The sequence below is a fragment of the Rissa tridactyla genome, chromosome 5, assembly GCF_028500815.1.
Source record: "Rissa tridactyla isolate bRisTri1 chromosome 5, bRisTri1.patW.cur.20221130, whole genome shotgun sequence".
In the NCBI taxonomy this organism is placed as follows: Eukaryota; Metazoa; Chordata; class Aves; order Charadriiformes; family Laridae; genus Rissa; species Rissa tridactyla.
Window position 1 is genome coordinate 46152000 of NC_071470.1, and position 23915 is coordinate 46175914.

The following is a 23915-nucleotide window of genomic DNA, read 5'->3' on the forward strand; positions in this document are numbered from 1 at the left end:
AGGAAAGAGCTGAGAAGTTGTATACTACGTTGATACTGCCTCTGAATTTAGATCCAAAGTAACTGTTCAAGCATTTATTAAATGTTTGACATTATGCCTAGGATAAAGCCATAACAACACATGAAGCATCTAGTTTCTTTAGAGGTTAGCATTTTCAGCTATTTTACTTGAACAAAAATTAATTTAGCTATACTCAATTTGAAACACCCTCCCTCTTTTCATGCAGTACTCTTTTTATGGCGAAGGAAAGATTTTGAAGATGGATAAGATTCCAGTGAAGAGGGAAGAAAAAACGATGGAAAATGCTTCATGTTTTTAGAGCAACAGTAGGTCAAAAAAATGGAACCAGGGGGAGATTAACCCAGAAGGGAGCTGTGCTAAGGAGTAGAATAAAAACCCATAAAAAAAAGAAATCTGTGATTGTAAGACTGGAAAATAAAATTGGGAAGTAAAACAGAATTGTAGAAAAGGCTTTGACCATGAATTGGGCTGAAAAATGAAAAGGGAAAGTCTCAGCTGCCAGCGACATGGATGGTGTTCCTGTGGAGCAGGAAAACAAGCCATTGGGCTCACACCAAACCTCCTGTCTCAGGTGTTACTCTTGGTGTACATTTTTTCCTCCTTTGTAGGCCTGCACTTTCTTCAGACTTTGTAAGTAATCTAAAGGGTCTCCATTTTTGCCTGGAGAGAGGACACTCAACATTATGACTCTGATGAAATAAGAATCACTCAGACACAGAAGCCTGGCAAAAATTGATACTTTCATGGATTTACCTGTCATCATTGGTGAAAGCTGGGCCTGAGCCCTTTCCTGCATACACCTTGATCAGTATAGAGATGCAGTAGGCTGCAAGGAGTCCAACTTCCACATTTAAACTGAATACATACAGATTTAAAAGCTTTCTGTGGAACTGAGGAGTCTGCATGATCTTTCAGTGCTACTTCAATGTCTGCTTGTAAACTAATGCACAAAATTCTGTTTGCTTGCTTCATGAGGATGAAAGTTCTCAAACATCTTAAGGTATGTAAGTGTTCAGTCCTATGCCTTGCACGTCCTTAGTTTACAGCTGCATATATACAAAAATAGCCCTTGAAAAGTTTGTCTAATGAATCAATTCAGTGAAAGAACACTTACAAAGGGGCATACGAAACCTATATTATCCATTTTTTCCTAATAAAGGAAAAACAAATCTTTAGGAAACATCTGGCTTCCCAGAATCTGTAGGAAGTCTATGGTTAACTCCCTCTACAGCAGCTTAAGAAGTATTTGTTAGCTTGAATAGGAGTATTTTAATTAAGCAGTAGACATACTCTTGCTCAGGGACATTGCACTGATGGATGCTTGTGAAAAATGGACATGTTTACTCACTGTACATAAAGCTGCTGCAGTAGGGAAAATAGAGTGCTAAACAAGGGTGATGATACTGAGCAGTTTGATCTGATACTGAATACAATAATGCCCTTCAACAGACCAAGTAGCCCAAGTTACCATATCTGTTCACAGCTAAGCCTTTGTAAAGACAATGTTTGATCTCATTCCTACTTGATTATATATCATTAATACAAAATTAAGTATAGGTATTTGGGGGTGGTGGTGGGAATGGATGGGATGCTGAAAAAGAATAATTTCTGATTTTCATTTTAAGCAAGGTGTTCGACACAGTCTCCCACAGCTTCCTCATAGGGAAGCTTAGGCAGTGTGGGTTAGATGAATGGACAGTAAGGTGGATAGATAATTAGTTGAAAGACAGAGCTCAGAGGGTTGTGATTAAGAGCACAGAGCCTAGTTGGAGGTCAGTGATGAGTGGTGTTCCCCAGGGGTCATCACTGGGTCCAGTCCTCTTCAATATATTCATCAATGATCTGGATGAGGGGATAGAGTGCACCCTCAGCAAGTTTGCGGATGACAAAGCTGGGGGGGTGGCTGACACACCGGAAGGCTGTGCCGCCATACAGAGAGACCTGGACAGGCTGGAGATTTGGGCAGAGAGAAACCTTATGAAATTCAACAAGGGCAAGTGTAGGGTGCTGCACCTGGGGAGGAATAACCCCATGCACCAGTACAGGTTGGGGGCTGACCTGCTGGAGAGCAGCTCAGCTGAAAGAGTCGTGTGAGTCCTGGTGGACAACAGGATGACCATGAGCCAGCAATGTGCCCTTGTGGCCAAGAAGGCCAATGGCATCCTGGGGTGTATCAAGCAGAGTGTGGCCAGCAGGTCGAGGGAGGTCATCCTCCCCCTCTACTCTGCCTTGGTGAGGCCGCACCTGGAGTCCTGTGTCCAGTTCTGGGCTCCCTGGTTCAAGAGGGACAGGGAACTGCTGGAGAGGGTGCAGCAATGGGCTACCAAGATGATTAGGGGACTGGAACACCTCTCTTATGAAGAAAGGCTGAGGGATTTGGGTCTCTTCAGTCTGGAAAAAAGATGGCTGAGGGGGGACCTTATCAACACTTATAAATACTTAAAGGGTGGGTGTCAGGAGGATCGGGCCAGGCTCTTTTCAGTGGTGCCCAGCAACAGGACAAGAGGTAACGGGCACAAACTTGAGCATAGGAAGTTCCACCTAAACATGAGGAGGAACTTCTTTACTTTGAGGGTGGCAGAGCACTGGAACAGGCTGCCCAGAGAGGTGGTGGAGTCTCCAACTCTGGAGACATTCAAAACCCACCTGGACACATTCCTGTGCAACCTGCTCTAGGTGACCCTGCTCTGGCAGGGGGGTTGGACTAGATGATCTCCAGAGGTCCCTTCCAACCCTATGATTCTATGATTCATCCAGAAAGCAGTACCAGCAAAGCTCCAACTTTAAGTTGTATTTCAGAAGCTTGAGAAAACAGCAGGTTCTTGTCAAGACAATCTTTTAACAGCTGAACCATGGGAGAAGTCCCAAGAGGCATTTCACAGCTGGAAGGCTACCTACCCCTATTAGATTTGAACCAGACTACAGACAGAACTCAGTTTTAAGATGTTTGCTGCCATCTAGTGTCTTTATTTCTGTTTCCAACCGTTAAAAAAGTGGCTGTCTTAATTGACACATTACTTCAGAAGATAAAGTAGGTATCGGTACACTATTCTGCAGTTGCCACTGCAGAGGAAGACAAACTCAGTGACGATTTACATCAGCTCAGGGCTTGCTTGGTGTAGAATCAGAACTGGAGGTCCTTTGAAAGTAGTAACTACAAGGCCCTGCTAATGAGTCTTGGTTTATTTCAGCACAGTAACAGAAAAATATAATTTCATGTGGACTAGAAAGGGATATTAGAACATGTTTCAATTTTATTTTTTAAAATGGTTATTTAAAAAAACTCCTAAATTATGCGCCATTTGGGAGCATCCCAAGACTTGGGGACATGCAAATAAGCAAACACCTAAAAATGCTGCCTACCAGCTAAATTGAAATGAGGCTGTCTTGTCACAAAACACGAAGTTTCAACTTCACCTACTATGACTGCTATTTTGAATAAAAAAATTGAGGTACAGCTAGCATTTAGCCTACATGTAGTACATCACCTAAAGGACATTAATAATCCACAAGTTAAGCAATAAGAGTATCTTCCTCTATTTCCTAAGAGTATAAGCAGATTGCTATTAATTGCACATATATTTGGTCATTTGTCCCGTTTGCACCATTTAAGAATGCATCCTCTAAACGATTTTGTAGCCTCCAGAAATATTTTCTTTTATACTGACTTTGGGGAAATGCAACATTTTAATAAGAGCTAATAGGCCATTGTCAAAGTATTTATCACCTTCAGAGTCAAGGGTCTATATGTATATGGGATGTGATACAGGAATTTGTCAACCAGGGGAAGTCAGAGGTATTAAGATCTGTATGTATGCATGTAGCTTTTTTAGCTCTTAAGTCAAATGAGGAAAATACTGATTCTGAACCCAAATGAGTCATGTTCTGCTCACTGCATCCTCTGCTACAGGCACGTTCAGCATCCTGGGCAAAAGGTATGCTGTCAAATCTTCTCCCGATTTCCCCTCTGTCAAAGACTTCCATTTTCCCCTCTCACACCTCTGTATCTCTAAGTCCAGTAACTGTGGGGAAAATATGGTGTCATCCCTGCTGTTGTGGACTGCAGTGTGCTGTCTCTTCCTGCTGACTGAAGATGAGCCACACAGTCACACCAATGGAAGATGCCTGACCGTTTTGCCCCTGTGTAGCTATTTTGGTATTTGGCAGCTACCAAGTTGTTTCTGAAAATGTGTTAACAGCCATTTTTGGAGAGTAAAGCCAGTCAAATATGTGGAAGACAACACTTTTAACCCCTGAACAAATTTTTGTCATGGGACCCTACTTCAAAGAACGAGGTAAAGACATTTAGTGAAACGATCCAAAAAACAGTTTTGGTTAGGTGGAAGAAATATCTGACCACATTTTTAAGAGTAATTGACTATCTTTGCACAAATCAGTCTAATGAATGTAATTTTCCAGTTACTGTAGCAGTAACAGTTCTGTAACAGCTTCCCTGCTACAGTGCAAGATCAGAAGCTATGGCCGTAAGTTATAATTCCACATAAAAAAAGTAAATTAGAATTCCTGAATCTTTCCAGAGTTTCAAATTTTACATATAAAGTTCTTGCTATAGCAACTGTTAAATCTAATCTGAAAACTGTCTTTATAAATGTAGCAATACGTATCATCCATATCAACAGTGCAAAATTATAAAATACTTGGGCTAAGAATCTTCCTGTAAAGTATTTTTGATACCTTATAAAGTGATTGGTAGTATGAGATTGTTATGGCAGGAAGATTTTCTGAACAATCACTGAACTAATCTCAGTTTAGACTGAATGTTTATGAAGTGAGCACAAAAATCTGTCTGTAACACAGTGCCCAGGTATGCATGTGATAATAAACATAAGAAATCGGAAATGATCCTTCAAGGATTAGTTTGGGACATAAAGTACTTGAAGAGGATGTTTGCAACACGAAAATAACTGTCCCAAACTCCCTATTCATGACATGGGAAGATACATATATGAACCCTGGAGAGCTATAGTTAATGTGTACTACTGCTTCAGCATAGCTCTTCAACAGGGGCCAGTCATCAATGAATGCTGGTATAAAACAACTTCTCTTTGATAGCGTAGCAAGATGTGCACTCAATATTTTATACAGAAGAAACAGGGCCAGAGCCATGAAAACAGTGGTGGCTACCACTGATGTAGCTAGGGCAGACTAAGCAATAAAAGCAGTCTTGCTGAATTGAAGTAATTTGTCCCAAATCCAACGATCACTGCTACGTTGCATTATTAAAGCAGTTACTGTCTGTCCTTACATAGAGCATGTTAATGTAGGTTTAAAATTAGAGATTAATTGTTCATATTATGGATTTCTACTTTTGTAAGTCCAAGCTATTCTAGAGTAATGACACATGCAAAAATACAGGTCACGTTGATTTGCATTAATTTGCAAATAAGGTTTTTTTTTTAAAACAGAAAAAAGGACCATGTACTTTACTTCAAATGAACAGCTAACAATTTATGCATTGCCTTTTATGGTTTGGTTAAAATGGTTAATTATCAAAAGCTGTATTCACAAATATGGTTGTAGCCTAATCTCTGTTTAAGAAGGGCTTCTAAGACTTCCACATGCTTCATAAAGCTTTATTGCCGATGGCTTTGGGAAATGCTTTAGCTTGCCATTTTAACCTCAAGACCAATCACAAATTTAAGAGAGTACCCTTGCACTGGGCCAGCTCTGTCTGTGGAATTTATCTATATAAAATGCTCCTGAAAGAATGAGTATATCCTTTATTTGTACTTCTATTCAAGCTCATTTGAAACATTTGGGGTGATATTGCATTTTGGGGGCAGCCTTTCTGACTGAAATCTGTGCAACTTCTATTTGTGCCTCACCAACAATTTTGAACTGGGGCTTGGAGCACTACATATCTAAACATGTCCTTGCAGGTTTGGATTAGAGCAGGCTTTACTTTAAGTTGGTCAGGAACCTTGCTGGTCCACAGACCATGTGCATGAACAATAGAAGTACTTTAAAACTGTAACCAGAGCATGTTCTGTAAGCTTCCATCAGTTCTGTCAAACTTAGACATCTCTGTACACAGAATCATGATGCCCAGCACTGGTGCAAATGCCCAGCACAAATGGTGAGGGTACACTTACAGGAGAGGATAATATTTTGGAGGCAGTGAGCAGATCCATACGCTCCTGTTAGAGGTCAGATTCTACAGCTTTTCTTGATTTATAAACAAGAAAAAGATGAAGCACAAGTTTTCAGAGCCTGTCTAGCATAACTACTAGCTGAATACAGTACAATTCTCAAGCATCTGCTCCGAATCAGCTGTGAACACCAACATACCCCTTCATATTAGGATCTCTATTAGTATATCTAGAAAGTCTGCTGAAAAAAGGGTCTTGAAAGCACACATACTTCGTCCTAGAAGGAAATTCACACTTAAATTCTGGGGAAAATACAGTCTGTCAATTCCAAAACCTACCACCACTGATTATCAATACTTAACTTCACATTTTTGCTTTCACTCTCTGTGGTACATCACTTGCAGAGAGAAAAATAATTTTTAAATCTTTCCCTGGAAGACCACGCTATTACATTACTAGGTCACAAATATTGCAAAATGCTATTGTGAATCAAAAAGGTAGAGGGAGATTGAAGATCACAATTTCAAAATACAAGGCCTTATCCTTTCTATGTCTCTTCTATGACTTCCTTCTTCCTTATAATTATGTCCTTGTTTATATTTCTTTCTCTGCACACACACCCCTTCCCTCCCCTCACAACCCCTTTTCCTTATTTGAGTGATCTCACTTACCAGAATGCTGCATATTTGGTCTGCAAGTGTTTGGATTGACCAGAAGTTTGACAGCTTTGTGGTGGTCAGTCAGATCCTTTGCCTGGAAGAGAACAAAAAAAATGTAGGAGAGACATTGCTCTCTCTGGACTACTTATATAACTTATTTCACCTGCCAACTTCTCTAAAAAGATGCCTTCTTTACTGAAAAATACATGAGAGACTGGTCCCCACTCTCCCCATCAAACACAAGTTATCAGAATATACTTTTTTTTCTGAGCAGCTCTTACTATAATTTGATAGAAGCCTGAAATAAAATGTTTCTTTTGACCTGCTCTGGACTTACAGATTCTCTCACTTGTATTTAGGAAAGCACTTGTGATGGGTGGGATTTATTAAACCTCTGAACTAGAAATATACGGTGGCAAAAACATAACTCACAAAGGAAACTTTAGACTCACTCTATGCTTTTCTCACTCATCCTTAACCAGGATTTTTCATTAAAATAACCTAAAACCTCAAGTGTTTAGGAAAACTTTAGTACTCTGAATACAGTCGTTGAACTACAGCCTTTATGCTGCTGCTACTACTTTTGTTGGAGAAGCATTTTAATACTTTTGGGATATGACTCACTAAGGTGATAATCATTCGCCTCAGGCAGCCTGTTTATTGTGGAAAGTATTTCAAGCATCAAAAGAAATGCCCTGGAGAATAAAATCCATTGCAAGCTGGGGGTCACAGCCCTGCAGCAGGCATGTGCCCCAGGTTACTGAGACAGCCACGCTCATTCAGTAGGCAGAAAGCCGCAGCCTTTATTTTGTGGCTGTGGTGCAGGTGGATTCAGAGACCCCCTGACTAGTATCCTGCAGCTTCTGGGGCAGGTTTCTAACCAGGAAGCAGCTTTCTGAAGGTAGTTCCTCTGGCTAGATCGGGGTGACGGGGGCACTGGGAAGAGGTAGCTGGGTATAGCTACTGTACTGCCTTTATGCTTTGGAAACGAAATTAAAAGGAATTAAGAGTCATCTGAAATATCACTAAGAATTCAGTCTTATTATAAGATATAAAATGGTGTCTGTCTTTTGGATTCCTGGTAATGGAAGCCAAAGCATTTTCTCTGAGCACTGGAGGGCACTGCAGCACCGAGAAAGAAACTTGCTTCAACAGGACATTCCAGAAGGTAATGAATGTTTGCAGATATGAGGAGGGGCTGGGGGCATCAGAAGACAATGGAACACCAATCATTCATTACTGATCTGGCACGCTTAGTCCCCCTTCAGCTGGAAGTGTTACAGCTTTGTACAGCCCTCCAAAGATCTCAGTAAATCTCTATATAGGCAGGCTCTGTAGCTTCAGATATGTGCTTAATGTTTCCTTTTCAAGTACTCTCATTTCCTTGAGTACTTAAATTGATTTTTTTTTTCCACGTATTACAGTATGTTTGAGATTTTAGTGAACAAAATACACAGCTAATTCTGCCTACCCAAATATAGAGCCAGGTAGACAGGAGAAGGGGTCTCAGTTTTGCAGTTTCAGTGTGTTATCCAGTCTGTCCACAATATAATTAGGTCATTCTTTGTTTAGCTCAATAATGTTTTCCTGAAAACCAGAATCAGATGCCACACACTACTTTTTCCTTCCTTCTCCAGCCAAGTATTTTAGCTCTTTATGAGCAGTTCCATCTCTCTGCATTAAAGAGAAGAAGAGAAGCTCATTAGAAGTGATGGCTCTCCTCTGTTTAAGAAACCAGCAAAGAAACAGAAAAGGAAAAAGCCTCTCTGTAGTGAAAATGGGAAAAGGGGTTATTAAGGGGATAAGATTTTAAGATAAATTCTGCCTGTGAATCTCAAAAGCAAATCAGAGACACAGTGTGTAGGTGTGATGGCATTCCTACCTTTACAGTCAGAACATGTATCAAAAATATAGCTCCTTACTTTTTTTTTGCTTTTCCTCCCACTCACAGAATTTACACCCCTTTCCAACACCAGTTGTCAATTATTTTCCACTCAGACATTTTAATATATTGCTATTCTGTCACTTTCCATGTTATTGCTCTGTAAGCCTCATTACATCTTATTTCTCTCCCATTACAGTTCTATCCCTTCATCCTCCATTTTGTTAGGAAGTCCCGTCCCCCCCGCCCCCCATCCTTTTGCTTGCCGGTCTTGCACTCTGTGTCTTACCTTTAATTTCTAATCCTCCAGCTACATCTCAAGGCACTTCTTTTTGTTTCATCTTTGTGGACCTCCCCTCACACACATGCACTTTTCTCTTTGCTACAGGTTTTCCCCAAGGTCAGAACGTTCTTCCTGCTTGGTTAGGAGATGCCTGGCTGCAGCCCTCCCCTGGTAACTCTGCTGAGGTCTCTCACCAGTTAATAGGGAAGGGAAGGCTGACAGCAAGAGAAGTAATCATTGAAAGAGGAGTGAGACTGTGGTGCAAAACAGGTTGCAACGCTAATGGGAGAAACCAGCAGATAGATCTCCTAGGGTTTCTGTGAAATTGCTCCCAAATTCCAATTTCATTCAAAGTAGCAAGATCAGTTTTTACCTCTCAGGTTGCAACAACCGCAGGGCAAGCACATCACATTCTTAGGTCTCTGTCTCAGGGTGGCAAGCAGTGATTTTACTGAGCAGAAAGCTTTGCCACTTCGTGAGAAAAAAGGATGGCAAACACAATTACTTACAGCAGACAGCGTTAGGTTCCAGGGCCTGGAATGAGGTACTAGGAAATAAATGCATTTGTCTTACAAGCCTATGATCATCAGTCCCATCCATGCTGGGCTGCATACCAAGGTAAGAAAGCAGAACTAGATGTGCTTTAAGCTTGTAGTAAAGACCAAACCAAGATCTTGCTGTGCCTGTAAATCACATTCCATACCAGGTTTCAGCAATATAAACTAGTTAGGCAGAACTGCACATGAAAAGAAAGTAAACTCATTATTTTAATTCAGTAATGTTTATATCGGTGTGAATTAAAATTTTGTCTTTTAGCTGCACAAAGTTGTTTATCAGCATAAGTAAAGCTTTCAACAATATCAGAATAAATTCTCTATTTGAACCACATCCTAACAGGGTTTAGTTTCTCTGGTTCTTACACTTAGTTACTTTTGTCATAGAATTAGGTATCCTCCTAGCCAATAGAAAAAGTGTACTCAAGCTTATAAAAGTCTAAAAAACCCCCAGATTTCTTGCTGTCTATCTACTAATGTCTGTGCTAATCCTTCAATGGGAGGAGAGAAGAGGGAGAAAAAGCCAGAGCTATTTTTGTGCTTGGCATCACCAACTCTGTCTTGTGATAACATTATGCTGGAACCATTCATTCATTGCCCAGTCAAACTTATTTAGATTAAAAAGGTCAATTAAAAAAATGCAGAACAAAGATTTCCTTCTTCTGAAGTGAAGAGATGTAGCAGCTGGAAAATGTAAAGTTCTACTCACACTAAATACAGTTTTCAAGAAGATGGCAAGTCTGTACAGCATGCTACAAATTGAATAATTTGTTCTGACATAATTTTGATATAAAATTAAGAAGCTTTTCATGCTCTAACTCATTTAACTGTGCAGGGACTAAAGAAGACCTACACCACCTCTCTTCACACTACAGCAAATAATCGAATACTGCAGGGCATGGAAAGAGCAGGAGATGCATCCTTCAGAAGGGTGCTGCTCCTCACATGCATGAAAGTGTGACAGGGAAGGGAGAAGGCTGGCTATGCCTTGCTTCCACCCCTGAAATACATTGCAATAAATGCAGTTTGACAGTGCAAGTTTCCCCTCTAGAACAAGACAGTCCTAAGGATTATAGATGGTACTATGGACTGTTTTTTGTAGGTGTTTGCTCAATTTTTATGGCACAGGCTCATTTCCTGCCTAGGAGAATGTAGTGTTTGCACCACAAGGCAGTTCTCTCTGTGTCAGATACCTGAGGTATATCCAAACTGTCTGGTTGTCTGTGCTGGTGAGTACAAATATTCAGAGATGGTGTTTGCCTTCTCTTTATTCTCTTTGAGGGGTCGGGTTAATCAGTCAGTTCAGTTTGATGATTGTACCTGGTTCTGGAGCTGGTTTATTTGCTACGAAGCTCAGCATTTCTATTCACTTTGTGGTCACAGGCTGCTTTTGAAGGAGCTGAAAAAAGTTTCCAATTAAAAATGATACCAATGTACATAAAATATTTGTATTTGTCTCCAACTTACAGTGTTAATGCTGCAGATAGCATAACAAGCTGATTTGATTATGCCCAGCGTTATTCAGCAAGGGAAATGCATTCACTCAATGTTGCTAGGCTACCAGCCTTATTTACAGATAGTTAGAAGCTTCCAGGGCAGAGAGCTGGAAAGCTTCAAGAGCAGATGTAAGAAGGGGAAATAATAAATGGCACTGATGATGCATTAGAATTCATTTTAGTGTGTGTTGTACTGTGGGATCCCAGCGAGAGAACAGGCAAGCAGCAAACACCTCAGCGCTTAACTAACCCGTCACACTGCAAGCACTGGAGTGCAAGAAAACAGAGAGAGCAAGAGGGAAAGAAACCACTGGTACTGCATGGTAGTTAAGCAACTTGACTAATTTAACATAGATTTTCAATTTTGGAAGTCAGCAGCTGGAAAATAGGTCACCAAGAACATATATAGGAACAAGAAGATGCACCTATGGAGGAGGCTATTCCTCCAGAGAGGAGGAACAGAGAAAAATTCGCTGTTAATAGTTGTTTAGTTGGGCTAACCTAATGAAATTGAGTCTTCTTATTTGCATTTTGTTGTAACTATTTCAGCTGGGCACAGACCTAGCCTTGGTCACTCCTCATTTAGCAATGTGGCTACCCAAAAAGAAAAGTCTTGCCTCCAACAGGCTTCACAGAGCTCATTTTGGAGGCCTGACAAGTGTTGGCAGGCCTACAATTACAAAGCAAACCTACCTGCAGCACTTCATAGCTTGTCCCCAGGGTCCTTCATCAGCTTCATCTTCACAGGGTACAGCAAGGTCCAGCTGCTTTCTTAGGGACAGGGACCCAGGACCTGAGGGCCCTCTCCCGCAGCGCTGCCCCACAGGTCTGAGCACAGCAGGCAGAGCCACGGGTTGCAACATGGTCCACCAACAGCCGCAGACAAGCGGAAGGGACGGACCGTGCCCAGGATCCAGCCAGACACAGCAGAAGTTGGGCTAGAGACAGGGCTATAACAGAGGTCCAAAGTCCAACCAGGAGACAAGCTACCAGCAGTCTGCGGTCCATGCAGGAGGCAGAGCTGGAGACAAGCACACCCACGCCACAGCTTAGGGAACAAGCAGGGCCCAGGCCTGAGCTTAAATGGTGCCCAGAGGCTGCGTGGGTGGGTGTCCCAGGTGAGACTGCTCAGGACAATTAGGGCCTCTTGGTGCTCTCTGGGCCTTGACACTTTTAATCCATTTTATGGGTTTCTCAACAAATAAAAAGACAATGTGTGGGGGAGAATGAGCGCACTCAAGCCTGGGTCTGGGTGACTGTATATTTGGGGTGCCATCTCTGTGCGCAGCTTCTCCATGTTCCTAGTCTAAGCATGCCCAGTGTGTTTTTTGGTAATGAAAAAATTTACCTACACAGAAAAGTCTGATTTATGGAATACGGCCCCATTTCTGCCATGCATGGCAGAAAATAGATTTTTGCCAAGACAGCTCTGACAGCTCAAGTTCTGTCCTGTGAGGAAACAGGTACCTGCATCTCCAAAAGAAATCACTTCCACAAATGTGACAGCTTCAGCTTCACATCTAATGGGTTTAGAAACGCGTTTCTCTTGATGTTGTTATTGAAAGGCATGCAAATGTACGAGTGCTCGCACGCAAGCAGTCTTAATGAAAAAATCCTACGGATACACAAGAATGGCTTGTTCCAGCTGAAGGAATAGGGGAGGAAATTTGCAATGGCTGGAATGCTGCAGCCAGGGTGCTAACCGAGGCCGTACCGTAAGCCTGATGACTAAAACTTGCTGAACACCTTGAGCCATATGGGGCTGTACCTCCCCTGCCCTGCCCTGGCTGGCTGGGCCGTTCATGTCGGTGTGATACAGTGCTGGGGAAGCGAGAGGATCCCAGCTGAGGGAAAGAGCACATTAAAAAACAAAGAGAGAAACAAGTTAAATGTGTTTACAGCCTGCTCTGTTGGTTTGCAGCTGGCATGCACTAACATCCATCACTTAAATGTTTAAGGCTCTATTACTCAAGCAGACGAGTGGCAGTAGCTGCAGGCGCAGAAGCAAATTTTACTCCATTAACCCTCAAATACCACCTGGAGTAACTTCTCATCTTCTCCGGAGTTCCTTTATTTTATCCTAGTGTATCAGAGGACAGAGCTTGCCGCATATAATTCAGACACAGTGGGTGAGAGAAAAAAAGGCAAAATGTGTAGGTGGTGTGAAATGCAGGGAACACAATAGTACCTCCAGGCTCCCAGAAGCAGGTCTGTAAGCAGCACACCCAGTAGCCCCTGAGCCATGGCTGGGCATCACCAGAGTCGCACGGCCTGTCGGAGCCCAGGGTGCCCGGACAACTGCTGGCACCCAGCCTCTCTGCCAGGGGAGGGGGCCAGCGGTGTGTCTGCTGGGGCATCTCCCCAAGCTGCCCTCCAGCAGCAGCGGGCGCAGTGGCTGTCTCAGGTCACCCTCTGCAAGGAGACACCTGAGCCAGCTAGGAGCTGGAGCAAAGGGCTGCTCTTCCACCACAGGGTGGACTTAAGCCACACATCCCCTACCAGCAGTGTAGCTCAGGTGGCTCCTGTGAAGGTCAGTTTGCTCTACACAATGAGTATTATTCTATGGGACCTCATCTTTTCTGTGCACAGAGGTGGAAAGCAGGTGCCTACTCAGGGTCATAGATGTTGAGGTGCTGCAAAAGTCCACTGAAGAGCACTGAAAGGTACAGGGTCCCTCCAGACTCACACAGATTAAAGATTCTTTTGTTTTAAAAATACCACTAATCACTTAAGGCACATTTAATGTCTGATCCAAAAAAAACCCCAAAACTGGTTTAGTGACTTTTGGAGGTGATTTAGAGCTTATCTGTGTTAATACAGACCTTAATTTCTCTTGTTGTTTTTACCATGATAACTAATAGCACCCCCTGGCAATGAACATGGATGTTTCTATTAGATATGCATTCTCCTTATGCAAGTCTAATGCTTGATACCAGGTGCTTGGGGGGAAAGAACTGTCTTTTCTGGATACCTATATGGAATCTTTGAGGTATTATATTTATTATGGCATTAAAATTTGGTCTGTGATGAAAAATATGGGAAAGAAATTAGGTTTTCCATATGTATGGGCTGAATGTCTCCAAAGAATCTCAATTTCCATAATCAGACCTAGAGATTTTTTACTCTTTTTTTTTCTCTCTGAAAAACAACCACCATTTCTTTCCTTAACCAACTAGGATAGAAATATTTAGCAAAATATTTAGAAATATTTAGCAAAAGCGGAGGATTTCTAAGTTTATTTAGAATTTTGTTGTAAATATATCTATTGAATTCAGCCAAATATGTGTGATTAGAAATTTATTACTTCCTAGGCCATTTATTACAGAAAATCTAGAATTTTTACTTCATAAATTCTTTTCTTTAAATCTACTTTCTTATTTTTGTAAAAAGTAACTGCTTTCTTTAAGATAAATCTCATTTTCTATTTTTTCAAGTGACAAAAAAGAAAAAAGCCTAAAACCCACTCTTCTTACTGAAAGTTAAATTTTTATTTGATGTAGTTTTAAGGGGGGATCTGTTTTCTGGATTAAGAAGAGTCAATCAATCAATTTAAACAGGTTTTGATCAAACCCAAACCAATTCATAGCTCTTAATATTCATGGAGAGAAACATCTAGCCTGGCCTTGATCCATCTCCTGTACAAAGAAGAAAAATGCCTTGAATTGTCAGTGGATGTGATCTGGGAACTACTTCAAGCCCTGAAAGACTTCGGTGATGTACTCCTTAAAGCCTATTCCCCCTAGAGACTCAGGCCCTTGTACCACACAATACACATTCTCGTTGCATCCACTGGTCACCTGAAACTGATTCCTGCAACACACCCTATCTTGGGACTGACAAATTGACAGATAACTGTGAAAAAAATAATGAGACTTTACAGAACTATACCCAACATGTGAATATTTCCTAGGTGTCCTTTGAGTAATTAGGTCCCGGTATTTTGAAGAAGACAACTTTGTCTATTCTTATGACCTTCTTGAAGAAAAACTGGCCCGAGGAGTTAAATGCTATTTGTAGTAGGTGTTCAATGCAGTTCGAAATAGTTTCAGACTGCTAACTTTCAGGTAGTTCCCATGTGCGTTTACGATTTCTGATATTTCTATTTTTATCAAAGTTTTCCCAGAAATTTCTTGGTTTTGTTTTCCTAGGCCTAGCATAGATAAATGCTTGGGGTGAGAGAAAAAATTGAGGACCTGCAGAAATTCTAGAATCCAGGTAAGCTTCCTCAGATATTTTAGTGAAGGCTTTTATTCTTCTTTGGCATATTTTTTGCTACCTCCAACTGGAATACATTTCCAGGAAAGAGATTCCCTTTTCCTACTCAGTTCTTTTTCTTTTAAGATTTTTTTTTGCTTTGTGCTATTTTGGAAAAGTAATAAGATGCAAGTAGGCTACCCTTATCTAAAGTGGCTTTATAAGTAGGACAAAGTCTGAATCTCTTAGCACAAACTTGCACAAAAGTACAGATCCTTTTTTTTTTTTTCAAAGTTTTGCTGGTATTTATATTATGTAACACACAATAAATGGCTAAATTTGAACACAACTTCAAATGAAAAAGGTAGCATTAATTCTTTTATATCTCACTTGACTTTAAAATAACCAGTTGTGAGGATTGATTCTTTTTTTTTCAAATGTCACTTCTAAACCCTTTGACTTTGTAATACACTTGGAAATATCAGAAAGAAACAGCCTTTCTTGTTATGACAACAGAAGTGTCTTATGAAAAGCAGGCTGTTTTAAGGTGTCGTTTCTACTTTGCTTCTGTTCAGAAACAGCAGATACACAGATTAGGTGCACAGCTGTATCAGTACACAGGAGAGGGGAGAGCAAGTAGTTAATTGAACTTTTAACCCCAAGAGAACGTTTGGGCTGTATTTCCTGGATACAGGCAACCTCATCAGGTTAGGTGCCTTCCCCGTCTTTCCTAGACGGCTTTTCCTGCCCAGTCTGATGTCTCGCTAGAGATATCAATCTCTTCTGTAAGAGAGAAACCCTCTTATTTTCCTTATGCTTTTGTTGTAGCTCTAGGCTACAACAGAGTAGAGCTCTAGCTTGTCCCATTTTTTTCCCACAACCTTGTGCTAGTGATTCACAACATCTTTGCTGTCAAAAAGCCACAGTTTAGTGGGAAAGTATGTGATGCAACCGGGTCAAAAGGAGGAGAGGTGATTTAAACAGAGCACTGTGACAGATCTCCATCTGCGCAGTTCAGCTGTCACATGTGGCCTCCTGGATGGGAACAAAAAGTGTGCTAATAGGCTGTGACTTTTCTAAGGTGTATAAAAAACAAGTGCTTCTCTGATGTATGACTTGCAAATATTGTTATAGCCTTAAAAATGTCACAGCATGATAAACAAAGAGAAGTTCTATGTTAATTATGAGGCAAAAGTATTAAAGGGAAATGGAGAGAGCCTAAAAGCAAGAAAGGAGGTGCCAAATTTGTCATCCATCGAAGTTGCAGATGACTGGGAAACATAGCAAATCAAACCCGATAGTTACATCTTATTAAGTATCATCTAGAATGTCATTTGGTTGTCTCATTTTTCTGTTTTGCAACCTTGTCATCAGGAACCCTGTACATTGCCAGAGGAAGGCACATATAAGCCTGTCTCGTTTCAGATCAAGCCAAATGAAAATGGATCTACTAGATGTACATACTACCCCAGAGCTTCAAAGCCAAATAAAAGTTTTGTGTTTGGATCTCTGGGCCCTGAGACATATTTAGGGAACCCTGAAACTGCTGTACATGTTCTGCCAAGCCTAGTACTAGGAGAAATTTTGTACAGTTGGATGTTAGGCTATTGTAAACTTCCCCTGGTGAGTGTGAACCAGAACTTTTTTCTGTAGGAACGCAGTAAATTAAAATTACCTTATAAGAAGTGTTTTTAACAGTGAGTTAAACATTTCTCTAGCTAACCAAAAGCAGCTTTTCTATGGCATGTGGTTCAGGCAGAGCAATGTCCACAGCATACCGTCAATGGAGCTACTGAACTCTCTCATAGCTTCTGCTAGGCATCAAAACTGATGCTCTAATCTATGAAGGGAGCTGAAATGTCATATTTGGCCATGCTCCTACGTGAGGTCTGCACGAGGACTGCCAAAGCAAGTGGGGGTCACTGGGATGTGAAATACATTGTTTTGCTTTTGAGGTACAATGCTGAATAATATATTTATTAATGCTTAGGAGAGAAAAGTTCTCATTGTTTCAGAAGATACCTAAACATAGCTTTATTTGTTTAATTTTCAAGACACAGATTATATTGTTTGATATTTGCTCAGCCATGAGAAGACTACTATAAATTGCTTGAGAAATAGCATACACAGTTCGTTCTTAGAAGAAGGAAACTGCAGCTGATTTGGCAAGATCGGTGTCTGAATCTGAGATGTAAAGTTGCTCCTAATGAGGCACACAATCTATCTTGTGCATGCATCACCAACAGTACAGCTGCAGGCAGAATGGGCTTCAAAAGGCAATAGGAAATGGCTCATGTTTTTCTAGTAGCATTTTTGACAGCTATTAAGGCAGCTAAACTGCATTTTTAGAAGAGATCACATTTTATTTAGGTTTTATTTAGCTGTTTTCTTATGCAAGTAAACAAGTATTGTATTGCCAGAGTTGCTTAAATGTTCCTCTGATGATAGAATAACTTATGAAAATCTATGAGCCGGGCAAGATCTTGCAAAGACTTCCAACGACTCTTAGCATTCATACCTCTCATGCTTAACTAACAAGGAGAGACTGATATATTTTTCAACACTGTTGAAACTTGTACGAAAACATGTTTTTATGCCCTGCTACTGAAATGCCCTGTAATGGCCACACTAAAGTCATCACAATGGTGTGACCCATGCTATATAACTGTGGAGAAGGAAATTGCTTATCTGAGGCAATGGATTTTTGCATCAGCCTGTTCCAGAAAAAAGAGGAAAAAATCATCAACTCATGAAACTTGCTGTAATACAGAAAGTGGTATCTCCAAGCGAACAACTAAATGCTCATTGCATAAAAGGGAATGATAGCAAATTATCCTAATCACAAGTTGGATAGACTGTAAATTGTATAGTATAGTATAACAAAAAATGCAGATCCAAAATTTTGGGCAGCCTGGCAACACTTTTTTGCACTCCTTATGTTTCATAAATTATTGAATGATACAGCAATAACTTACTGGGCCTCATTTGTTATACATGGTTAAAATGTCTTCCTGCTCTAGTCCAAGAGAATGAAGTAACATTCTAATAATTGCATAAGCTTAAAACGGACTTTGAAAACAATTAGTATTAATGGGGTGCTTCTCCATGAATATCAGCTCCTTTTTTTTTTAGAAAGCTACATTATAAGGAAGTGAAAGTTGTAAATAGCTATAAATTCTGTCAGAAAAAAAAGAGAGCTGAAAGACTGCTGCTGTATTTCCAAGTATTTATAAGTATATTCATAGAAAAACAGAGAAAAGTAAAAGGAACATGGAGCAAAATTCCTTGTATAACAATGCAAACAGTAAAGAATATAATTAGAGTATGCAATATACCAGCAGAAAAATTACACTAATGGCTGTGGTTTCTTTCTGCGGAATACAGTGACAACTACAAGGAGCCCTGCTTGCTGATCCTGATCTTTGCCCCTCTCTCTCCCCCCCTGTCCTTTCTCTTTGAACTCTGGAAACCAGGAACCTTCTCCCATATTGACTGTCACATAATGGTAAGCAAGGGAGATCTGCCCTCTGCTTAGATGCAGCCCTGGTGGAACAGAGCTACCATTCAGTGCACAGCAACACTCAAACTTGTCCAGTCCACAGCACAGAAGGAAATTGTCACTAGCTGCCAGAAAAATATCAGGTTTTGTTTCTCTGCAGCATAACCTAGTAGTAATTGTGAAATTGGACCAATATGAAGAAAGGTATCACAAATTTATGTTCTCCGTGGAAATAGGAAGTTTATTTCTTCTCCAATTGAGCAAAGTGTGCAAAAATTGACTTGACAGTAGGATATGTCAAGAGATGTAGCATTACTTTCTTTTGTATCCTCTTATGTTTTATTTTTGACCAGCAATTTACACTGCTTCTAGAATCTTTTCCCCAACTTCCTTTTCTATATTTTGTCTTTAACTGTCATTAGCCCGCTAAAGCTTTAGAAGCTTTTACAAAAGACACTTGCACAAATTCCTGGTTGCCTGTGTCAGTGTGGAAGTCTTGTGCTGCAGTGGGTTGTCTGCCCGGATCATGCAGGATGATGCGCAATTGCCCAAATGTTCTTCACCTTTCTCTCAAGAAGTAGGGCTTTATCAAAAGTAAAAATGGGTTGTCAGTGGTGGATAAGTTGTGCTCTGAGCTGGCCCAGTGGTGTTCTGAGTCAGGCTGTGTTCGTGAAGCACTGTGTTCTCTTACACTTCATCTGTCATTTAAAATCTTTGGAGGATTGAAAAATGATGGTTTAAATAAAATTATTGAAACTGGTTTCATTGAAATACAATGACCTATGAACTACATGTCAAATAAGATGAATTAATTTTTTTTTTCTGGACTTTTTGTGACACTATGGAGCGAATAGCATATACAGTCTGACATTGCTGTGTGCATCACGATAATTGTTGTAGCTGTATTCCCCCATGTGGCACCCTTCATATCTTAGTCACTGAAACCAGTTATCCCAAATATAAAAATTCACTATACAAGTTCTCTAGCCTGACACTTAGTGAGAAGAGCTTTAAAATATTTTCTCATTCTATTTAAAATTAATTTATATTAATCTCATGCCAAAAGATCAACGTGGTAAATATCTAAGCTTCTGATAACTGTTTAAAAGCCCTCTTCTTACAGGGTAAACTGGCAAAATGCAAAGGATTTATTTTATTTTTCAACATATATTTATTCTCTGCATCTCAATTAATGTCTCTGCTCAGCAAGAACTTTGACTCCTGTGAAGGGTACAGAGGATCCCAGGCTAACTTAAGGAAACTGTCTCAGGATTGATTGTGAATCCAAAATGCGCTTGTGACTAAATACAGAGGCATGACTTCGAGAGGCACTAGAAGAAAAGTTACTCAAGTCCTTGCAGAGTCAGAGGAGTCACATAGCAGTCTCTGCACCCACTTGTGCTGGCAACCAGAGGCTGTGCCCCGGATTGCTTTTTCCAATCTCTTTGCCCCTTGGATGGGGGAGTAGGCTTTTCTTTCTCCACAGAAACTTTTGAACCCAAGAATCTTTCTGAATGGTGTAAAAATACATAATTTATTAGGGCTAAAAAGAGTAATTCCAGTGAGAGATTCTGGAGGACTATTGCAAGCTGGGCACTTTCTACAAAGTAGAAAATTACACAAATAGAGTCCACTCTTCCCTTCAGGCTACGTATACTACTATCATCTCCGTATCAGAAATGCAAGTGACCAGTCACAACATAAAAGTGCATTCAGTCTCTGAAAACTCCACTAAAGGGTTTTGCATACAACATTTTAAATAATAGAAGCAAAGGGTTCGGAGAAAGTTGAGAAGTTGCTGTTTCCATATTCTACTTTGTACCATGGAACAATGCTACTAACTGGAGTCAAGTAGGTCTTTAAATCAGCATAACTAGTGTTGCAAAATCTAGAGTCTTCTCAGAAGCTTCAGCTCCTGAAATTATAATTGCACAAGAGCCTTAGTTATCTAAGTCAGTGTTGCAGAGAGAAAAGAGAAAACATAGTGTGAACATATCCCTGGAGGCAATTTCCCATCACTTGCAAACCAGCACAGCATCATTGCATTTATAATTTTTGAAGAATTCACTTTGTTAACCTTTGTTAATCACTAAACTATTTTGAGTCACCACCAATAGAGGATTTTTGTGCTAGACCAAAGTGTGAATGGTTTTAAATTGTTAGATCAACCTTTCAATCTCAATATATTCAGCTGAAGCCAGCTACAGCTGGGACAGAATAATTCATCACTGAAATAGTTACTTAGCACATGAAATAGTCCAAATAGTTTCTGATTACAGTCAAACTGGAACAGAAATTCAGCCAGTTTCTGAAAATTCTAGTGAATCTACCAGGCCCTTCCAAAAGCAGATTTATTCTACATGGAAAAAATTCTTTACACAAGCCTACAGGTTAGTGTGGGAGGAACTTCTGCAAGCTTCTTCTTGTGAGCAGTTGCAAACATAGTTTCCAGAATAGTATTACATATGAGATGCTTGGCTTATGGTGATCCTTTTAGTAATAAGTCTGGAAACAGACTATTTTAAAAGAAGAAAATTAATCAAAAGTTTTAAACATTTATTTCCATGACACCATGTAGCATTTGCATTTAAAGCAGAGTGATGCAATCTTTCCTTTTGCTTTATCTGTATGGTAGACAGATGTGGTCAAATAATGCCTTAATTCAGTTTATCTGTGTTGATTAGGAAGGGCTTAAACTGAGCACCAGCTTGTAATGTACATAGTCACCACCACAGGCCTGGTGTCTGCATGGAGAGCTAACCACTGGGAAATACAAAAAGACAGGCCTGTAGATCACGTGCGCTTTTTGTAGCTTGGGTGTCAGAAATGGCGCAGCAAGGGAGGCATCTCTGTCCACTTGAGATTTATATCCCCAAGCCTTCCCCAGACAGCAGCTGTGCTTTCCCAGAGTTATGAGACACTGAAGCTGTTCAGTCCCATAGCCTCTGCGGTGATGGGAGCAGCATCTCTCCTCTTTCAACTGAGTTCCTTAGCAATGAAATTATTTCTGTCAGTCTCTGTCTTAAGTGCTTTCCTTGGGATTCAGATGGGTTTTGCAGCCCTCTCTGTGCAGTGGAACACATTCCAGAGGATGAAGGTGGGCAACGGAGGACAGGCAACGTGTCAAAAAATCATTTCAATTCTGTTCAGAGTACTTCTGTCCTTTTGCCTTTCTTCAGAATTAATAATATTAGCTTTTAAGCTAAATGGCTGCTCTTTCTGTATGCTTATAGACTAAAAAAAATGCACTCCACAACGTTATCTAAAAAATGAGTAAGGAATCTGTCTTTGTCCCCAACTTCCATTATTTAGTGTTGAACTGAGTTGAGTCAGGAACAAAACTGTGGATGTGAACAGGTTTTAAAGCTCAAAACTTGGAATTAATGCTATACTTACATTCATATCCACAATTCATTCAATTTGCATGACAAAAAGCTAGACTAAGGATGATTTTTCTAAAAGCACAGATGCCCTAAACTCTGCAAGACCATGTACTGAAGTGAAGACAGGCTCAAAGATAGTTTCACATTTGGGCAGGTTAAGAACTAGCAGTCCCATGGGGGAAATAAGTGATTTTAATTTCTAATAAAGCATCTCTGGATCAAAAATATTATTCACAATGATGATCTAATGGGAAATCAGAACTGTTGTAGGAAAGGTATAAATGGAAAATGCTAGGTTTTACCACTCGTTTTAGCACAAACAGGAGTCTGGTGAGGCAGCATAGCCCAAGATTGTCAGAAAGCGTTCTCGCTTGAGTAGTCTGAAGAGTTATTATAACCTCTTTCCTCTAGTACTGCTAAAGCTACCACACTTATGTTTTTTTGCCCCTGAAATGACTCTTTTTTTCTGCTTATCATCATGTCTCATGTGAGTACATTTGAACAAACAGTTTTTTGAGATTTTTAACGTGTGAACAGTTCTTCCACATTGGGGATTTTGGGCTGCCTGCATAGATGCCTTTTGGCATGGCAGAATGAACAGAAAAGTACCCCAAAATTATGCTGACTTCAGCAGTCAAATGTGGTAGCCTTGTATTTTCAAAGCTATATTGTTTTGAATTCTGTAGTCTAATACAGTTTTGAGTGCAGTCCTGTTCTGTAAGTAAACAGCAAGAAGGAAGATTTCTTTAGGGTAGATATCATTGTTTTTAAAGTATAAAGACAATTTTACATATATATGTGCTCTAATACCAATAACCTATATGTATTTGTCTCTCCTGTTTTTAAAAATACTGTGCTGAACAGTCAAAATATGTTGTGTTTTAAGTGGGATATTATTTTTCTCCTAATGGTGGACTGATGTGACTAATCTCATTTAGCAGTCGTTAACGGTATCATTTCAAGGGAAAGAAAATGAGAACCTTCACTCTCATTTTTTTTCCCATTTCTGAAGATCTTAAGTTCTTTGGGTTTTTTTTTTCCCATTTGACATTTTACATTTAATAATGCATTTTACTTTTGAATTTTCCTTTCTGGTATAAATACTGTTGATTAATGCCGAAGCACTGCCAGAGGAGCTTGCAGTAGGAGGGCTGTGCAATGTTTAAACGCTCTGCATAAATCTGCCTGACATGGGACCCATTCCTCCTCAGCGCATCTCCCACTGAAGTTGCTGAACAAGGGAAGTGCCAGCCATCTGTGATGCTAATGTCAGAAGCGTGTTGCTATGTATTCTAAGAAATGTAATTATCATTTTAAAGGATTTGGCCTGATATAACTCGGGATTTTTTTGATAAGGAACTGCACGACAGATATCAGTGTGATATTTTTGGAGTGTACAGGACTTATGGTCTTAATTCACCAGGACTGTTAAAAGGGTGGTAATTGCTAAATGTCTCCTATTGCTTCCTTCCTTCCTCTTATTAACTTGCTTTGATTTAAAGACAGTCCCAGTGATCTCTTGGCTGAAAATTATGTAAAATATGATAAATGGGTATTCTGAATCAAATGCGTTTGTTTTCCTCAAGATCATTAATGTATCTACTGGCACATTCAAGGATTAGCTAACCCCATTAAAAGAACTGACATACTTTTATAACATTTTGGTTGAAAATACATTTACTCAGTGCAAAGATCAGGAGACAGAGGAAGCTATGGAAAGTATTAAATTAACAAATCCATCTGTTTTGCAGTTCCTGTGTGACTGTTATTTTACAAGCCAATCTTGGAAATTTTGTCCTTTAATTTGAACAAAGTCAGTCTGAATCAGGAACAC